The following is a 7,107-nucleotide window of genomic DNA, read 5'->3' as shown; positions in this document are numbered from 1 at the left end:
CACTTACTAACATTTATTTTAAAAGTCTCAGCATTGTCCTCTTGTGAAAAGTAGATCTAAAAATAACCATACATTTGTTTTTTTCTAAATTGAAACATATCAAGTATAAAATGCCTACCACAATGCCTGGCAGGTAATAGTCACTCATTAAAAGGCAACTTTTGCTCTTGAGTCACTCCCATGCAGCTTTGGGGTCATGTGCATGTTGAACAGTCCCAGCCCACCTTGTTCATTCACTAGCACTTGTTAGTCTTTTCCTTTCAAGATGCCTGAGGAGATGCACCATGTAGAGGAGGAGATGGAGACTTTCGTCTTTCAGGCAGAAATTGCCCAACTCATATCTCTCATCATCAATACCTGCTACTACAAAGAGATTTTCATATGGGAGTTGATCTCTAATGCTTCTGATGCCTTGGACAAGATTTGCTTTGAGAATCTCACAGGACCTTCCAAGTCAGCCAGTGGTAAAGAGCTGAAAATTGACGTCATCACCAACCCTCAGGAACACACCCTAATTTGGTAGACACAGGCATTGGCATGACCAAGGCCGATCTCATAAACAATTTGGGAACTATCGCCAAATCTTGTGTTAAAGCATTTATGGAGGCTCCTCAGGCTGCTGCAGATGTTTCCAGGCCTGGGCAATTTGGCGTTGGTTTTTATGCTGCGTACCTGGAGGTAGAAAAAGTGGTTGTGATCATAAAGCACAATGATGATGAACACTATGCCTGGGAGTCTTATACTAGAGGTTTCTTAACTGTATGTGCTGACCATGTTGATCCCATTGGCAGAGGCACCAAAGTGATCCTCCACTTTAAAGAAGACCAGACAGAGTATTTGTAAGTCAGGCAGGTCAAAGAAACACTCGTAGTTTACAGGCTATCCCATCACCCTTTGTTTGGAGAAGGAACGAGTGAAGGAAGTCAGTGATGATAAGGCAGAAAAAAAAAAAAGGTGAGAAAGAAGAGGATGATAAAGATGATGAGAAAAAGCTCAAGATTGAAGATGTGGGTTCAGGTGAGGAGGATAACAAGGATAAGAAAAAGAAAACCAAGAAGATCAACAACAACAACAACAACAAAAATGCATTGATCTGGAAGAACTAAATAAGACCAAGCCCATTTGGATCAGAAAGCCTGATGACATCACCCAGGAAGAGTATGGAGAATTCTATGAGAGCCTTGCCAGTGACTGGGAAGACTGTTTGCCAGTCAAGCACATCTCTGTAGAAGGTCAGTTGGAATTGAGGGCACTGTTATTCATCCCTCATCAGGCTCTCTTTGACCTCTCTGAGAAAATAGTAGGGCTTTCTTTGACCTCTTTGAGAACAACAGAGAAAAGAAAAATATCAGCCTCTATGTCCGGCATGTGCTATGATGAGCTGACACCAGAGTATCTCAGCTTTATCTGTGGTGTGGTTGACTTTGAAGATCTGTCCCTAAACATCTCCCGAGAAGTGTTCCAGCAGAGCAGAATCCCGAAAGTCCACACAAAAACACTGTTGTGTAGTGCCATGAGTTCTTTTCTGAGCTGGCAGAAGATAAGGAATGTTATAAGAAATTCTATGAAGAATTCTCTAAAAATCTAAAGGTTGGAATCCATGAGGACTCTATTAACTGGTGATGCCTGTCTGAGCTGCTGCACTATCACACCACCCAGTCTGGAGATGAGATGACATCTCTGTCAGAGCATGTCTCTCACATGGAGATGGGAAGTCCATCTATGACATCACTGGCAAGAGCAAAGAGCAGGTGGCCAACTTTGCTTTTGTGGAGTGAGTGAGGAAGCAGGGCTTTGAGGCAGTATATATGACCAAGCTCACTGCTGAGCACTGCATGTGGCAGCTCAATAAGTTTGGTGGAAAGAGGCTGGTTTGTTACCTGGTAGGGTCTTAGGCTACCTGAGGATGGAGAAGAAGAAAATGGAGGAGAGCAAGGCAAAGTTTGAGAACCTCTGCAAGCTCCTGAAAGAAATCTTGAATAAGAAGATTGAGAAAGTGACAATCTCCAATAGTCTGTTTCTTCATCCTGCTGCACTGTGACTGGCACCTACAGCTGAACAGCAAATGTGAAGTAGATTGTGAAAGCTCAGACACTTTGAGACAACTCTATGATGGGCTACATGATGGCCAAAAAGCACCTGGAGATCAACCTTGACCAACCTACTGTGGAGACACTGCAGCAGAAGGCTGAGGCAGACAAGGACGACGAAGTTGTCAAAGACCTGGTGGTGCTGCTGTTTGAAACTGTGGGGCTCTCTTCTGACTTCTCCCCTGAGGATTCCCAGAGCTACTCCAATAGCACCTACCATGAACAACCTAGGTCTAGCTATTGATGAAGATAAAGTGGCAGCACAGGAAGCCAGTGCTGCTGTTCCTGATACAATCCTCCCTGCTCACTCAAAGGCGACGAGGATGTGTCTTGCAGGGAGGCAGACTAGGAGTTTATACTTGGAAACCTGTACCCTCTGAATAGTGTCCCCATGGCTCCCACTGCAGCCTTGAGTGGTCCTGTCTTACCTGGCTCCCTCTGCTGATGTCTTGTGTTTATTCTCTCCTGTCCTTGTGTCTAAGGCAGGAAACAAGGGCCTGTACTCCCATTCCCTCCCTAATTTCACAACAGCATTGGATGTTGCATATTATGGGTTTTTTGTTTATTTTGTTCTGAAATTGAAGTATGCAAAATAAAGAAGATGCAGTTTTATACAAAAAAATTTAAAGGGATAACTCTTATTCTTAATAAGCCTTCAGCATCTCTCTCTCCCTTCAATAACTGTTAGTCTCCATCCAATATTTGGCTCTTGTTTGTACACAGCATGGTGGATTTTCTTTTCTGTTGTCTTAGATTTTACCAACTCCTGTTATTCTAATTCAACATCATTGTGTATTTTCCTTGCATTTCCAAATAGGTAGTAAGCTCCTTGCTGGCAAGGACTACATGCTTATTTGCATTCTTCATTAAAGACATGTTCAGTAGCCACCCTATATGCATTTTTTGATTCATAAACATTCCGATTCCAGGGCAAATCAATGGATGACAAGGTCCTACATGACAGACAAAAATGACATCTAAAAGCAACCTGCACCAAATTTAATATTTTCAATAAAATTATTTTCCCAGTTGTACTGATACATTTATAACAGAACAGGTGACATGAATTGAGCTTCTTAGCTTAATCAAATTACCTGTGTCATCATAGTTCTGGAAAGAAGAAAAATGAATAATATGATTCTGACTCACTAATTCCATTAAAAGAATGAAGAATTTAACTTTCTGAGAAATAAAACTTCTGCTTTGAAAAATCCACAGGACTTAGTGCTGTTGTCTTTAAATTAATGATATAACCCCTTAGCTATAAGAAGCAGATATTGTACAGGTGTAAAAAGAAACAAGCAGCCATGTAGAGAAAAAATAACTGCATTTCTGGAACGGGAAGTAATCAGCCTGGAAATGTAAGAAATCGAGTAGGAAATGAATGAGAATCTTAACAAAGCATCAATATGCCAATTCTTGCCAATGGTTCTGTTCATTCAGGCAGGTAGTGAATGTTACAATTTGGTGGGAAAAATTCCTTTGAGATTTTTTTAAGGAGGAATAGTTTGAAAGCTGTTTGTGTCATAGTGTCAGGGTTTTTAGAAGCTGTCCCTCTGCTTATGGCTAATATTTTATGTGGCAGTGATATAAAGAAAAGATATTAAGTTATACATATTTGAAATATTAACCACTGCTTCCAAGAAGGAATTATTCTTGCCCACTTAGCTCCTGAGCACTTGTGAACGGGCAGAGTCCAGGACATAAGGAAATGAAAATGAGAACAGAATTAGCAAGGATAAATTGACCTAACTAACAAAGCTCTTATCCAGAGACCGGAGAGGAGAGACCGCAAAGGAGACTGCGAGGAAAGGTTTGGGGACCTTGGAATGAAAGAAGGGAGAGATTTTAGAGTAGCTCACTGGGGTTTGAAAAAGGCAAGGTGAGAATAACATTAATTGCAGAAGATCTGTATCTTTTGTGCCTGTATCTGATATTCCTCTTTTGCCATTTTTGTGAGTGGCAAATGTAATAATAACGTGTACAATGGTTAATGCTGGTTTCATCAGCTGAGAACCACATCCTGCTTTAGAAAAGTCAGGAAACAAAAGAAAGCCCTCCCCTTCCTAAGAGCCCTCTATCTGCTTCTTAGGGGCTGCACCTTAGTGTTTGGGGTAACTCAGTGTACTAGTCCGTTTTCACACTGCCAATAAAGACATACTCAAGACTGGGAAGAAAAAGAGGTTTAATTGGACTTACAGTTCCATATGGCTGGGGAGGCCTCAGAATCATGGTGGGAGGTAAAAGGCACTTCTTGCATGGCAGTAGCAAAAGAAAAATGAGAGAAATGCAAAACCGGAAACCCCTGATAAAACCATCAGATCTCATGAGACTTATTCACTATCACGAGAACAGTAGGGTGGAAACCGCCCCCATGATTCAAATTATCTTGCACTGGGTCCTTCCCACAATCCATGGGAATTATGGGAGTACAATTCAAGATGAGATTTGGGTGGAGACACAGAGCCAAACCATACCACTTAGTATAATAACAGCAGCAGCCCCAACAGCTGCTAATAATTTTTATTGAACACTTACTGCGTGCTAGTGGGAAATGAATGAGTGCTGAGCACTCACCTGGATCATCTCATTTTATTCTCACAGAAATATTTTGTGCTAAGTGCCATGATTATCACAAAATTTAAAAAAAAAAAAGGCAACTGAGGATTATAGTGGCTAAGTAATTTTCCAATTGCACGCATACCAGTTTAGTGGTAGGGCATTGTTAGACTCCAAATCTATCACCTAAACTGCTACAAGGTTCTATACAATAAAATAGCAAATTCTGAGATGCATTTGTTGGGCACCACCAGGAAAGGCAAAGGCAAGATAATTCTAAAGGTCATGCTGCACTGTGATATTTTAGCATATTCTCACTAATAAAGAAGGAAAGGTATTCTGTTCTCAGTTGTTTTCAAACCTACATGTTAGTATTTTTGCCATAATAGGGCAATTAGCTTCATTCTATTCAGCTTAACTTCTAAACTGAGAATCACAGAATGGTAGAACAAGATAGTAGTTTAGATAATATGCCTGATCCTTCCTTACAAATGAAGAAACTGAGGCCCAGAGAGATCCTATAACACTTAGTGACCAAGCCAGGACTAGAACCATGATCTTCAACTTCCTTTGGTTTTTTAAAGATAGAGTCTCGCTCTATCATCCAGGCTGGAGTGCAGTGGCACGATCTCAGCTCACTGCAACCTCCACCTCCAGAGTTCAAGCGATTCTTGTGCCTCAGCCACTGGAGTACCTGGGATTACATGCATGGGCCACCGTGCCCAGCCCATGATCTTCAACTTTGAACCTTGGGTTTGTTCCACTCTAGCACATTGATATGATGGGTAGCGTATTTCATTTTAACCCTGCTGGATGACTGTTTAATTGAAGGTACCCCTTGTCAGCCCTAGTAATCACAGAAGATTCCTAGTAAAAGACTCTAGAGATTTAAATAAGTGGTTCAAATTATCACCTGACCTACAGAATGGAAGACGATATTTGCAAACCACATATCCAACCAAGGAGTGGTATTTAGAATATGCTTATAAACTGTCAAAACCCAATGTCAAAAGAACATGCAATCCCAATTTGCACATGGGCAGAAGACACAGACATTTCACCAAAGAGGATATATAGATTCTGAGTAGCACATGAAAAGATATTCAACATCATTGGCCATTATAGAAATTCAAATTAAAACCACAATGAGATATAGTTACACAGCTATCAGAACGGTTAAAATAATAGTGAGAACAACAAAGACTTCCGAGGATTAGGAGGAATTGAATCACTGATAAATTGCTGATAGGCATGTAAAATGGTCCAGGCACTGTGGAAAACAGTTTGGCAGTCTCTTAAAAAACTAAACGTGCAAGTCCCATATGACCCAGCAATTGTACCCTTGGGCATTTATCCTAGAGAACTGAAAACTTATGTTTACTAAACTTCCTGTATGTGAATGTTTATAGCAGCTTTATTCATAATAGCTAAGAACTGGAAACAATCCAGATGTCCTTCAGTGGAGAATGGGTAAACAAATAATAGTGTATATGCAGTGAAATTCTAGGAAAGAAGGATTGATACATAAAGCAACCAGGCTGAATTTCCGGAGAATTATGTTGAGTGAAAAAAGCCAATCCCCAATGTTTATACATTGTATCATTTTATGTATATAACAAACTTGATGTGAAAAAAATAGATAGAGGGAAAACAAGTTAGTATTTGCCAGGAGCTAAAAAGAGGATGGGCATGGGAGGGAAATGCTGTGTCTATAAAAGCGCACATGAAAAATCCTATTTTAGTTACCTCCTCTGCACCCCATTAGTAAGAGGGATAAGGGAATTGCCCAACACTGGACTAATGAGATTGACAGCAGTTTACTAGTCACATATACTCACAGCCAGGGAGAGGAGGACACCGTGCATGCAGAATCACATAGGAGCATGTGCACCCTGGAATGGAGTGAACACCCAGCAGCTGTTAGAGTCAGGCTTTGTACCACCAAGACGATGGAGTGATGACCCTTAGTTCCCATGGGAGGATGTGGTTGCGTTATTTGAATAAGTTTGCTGTCTTCCAGGAAACTGAAACATTCCACTTAGGAATAAGCAGAAATTGTGCATGGTCCCCATGATAAGGAGGGCCATTTGGTCAGGGGGCTTTATCCACAGGAGGAGAGTAGGGAGGAGAGCTTGTGGCTAGGCCACTTGAATTCCTCCTGGTTTACTCCAGGCACATACAACAGTGGGCCTTAATTTTAGGCTCTTCACCACAAATCCCATAGTAAAGGAAATATTCTGTATGTTGGCTGCATCAGTGGAAATAACCTTGCTGTGATAGGATACTATAGATTTGCAAGACATTACCACTGGAGGAAATTAAGCAGGACAAACAGTCAGGAGTAGCATAGTGGATTAGAAGAGAAAGAGACTTTGCCGTCACTTGGTCTTATTTCAGAAATAGAAATCAGTTCTGAAACATTGGTAGGACAGCTTCCAGAACACTTGCAAATCTCAAA

At 41.0% G+C, this 7,107-nt stretch overlaps 1 pseudogene; it reads left to right on the top strand.

Moving 5' to 3' along the window:
• The first annotated feature begins 265 nt into the window (after nucleotides 1-265).
• On the top strand, nucleotides 266-2,439 carry LOC105550454 (annotated as a pseudogene).
• The last annotated feature ends 4,668 nt before the right edge of the window (nucleotides 2,440-7,107 follow it).

The sequence above is a fragment of the Mandrillus leucophaeus genome, unplaced genomic scaffold, assembly GCF_000951045.1.
Source record: "Mandrillus leucophaeus isolate KB7577 unplaced genomic scaffold, Mleu.le_1.0 Scaffold485, whole genome shotgun sequence".
Lineage (NCBI taxonomy): Eukaryota > Metazoa > Chordata > Mammalia > Primates > Cercopithecidae > Mandrillus > Mandrillus leucophaeus.
Note: the sequence above shows the minus strand (reverse complement) of the source record. Positions and strands in the feature narration are given on the sequence as shown.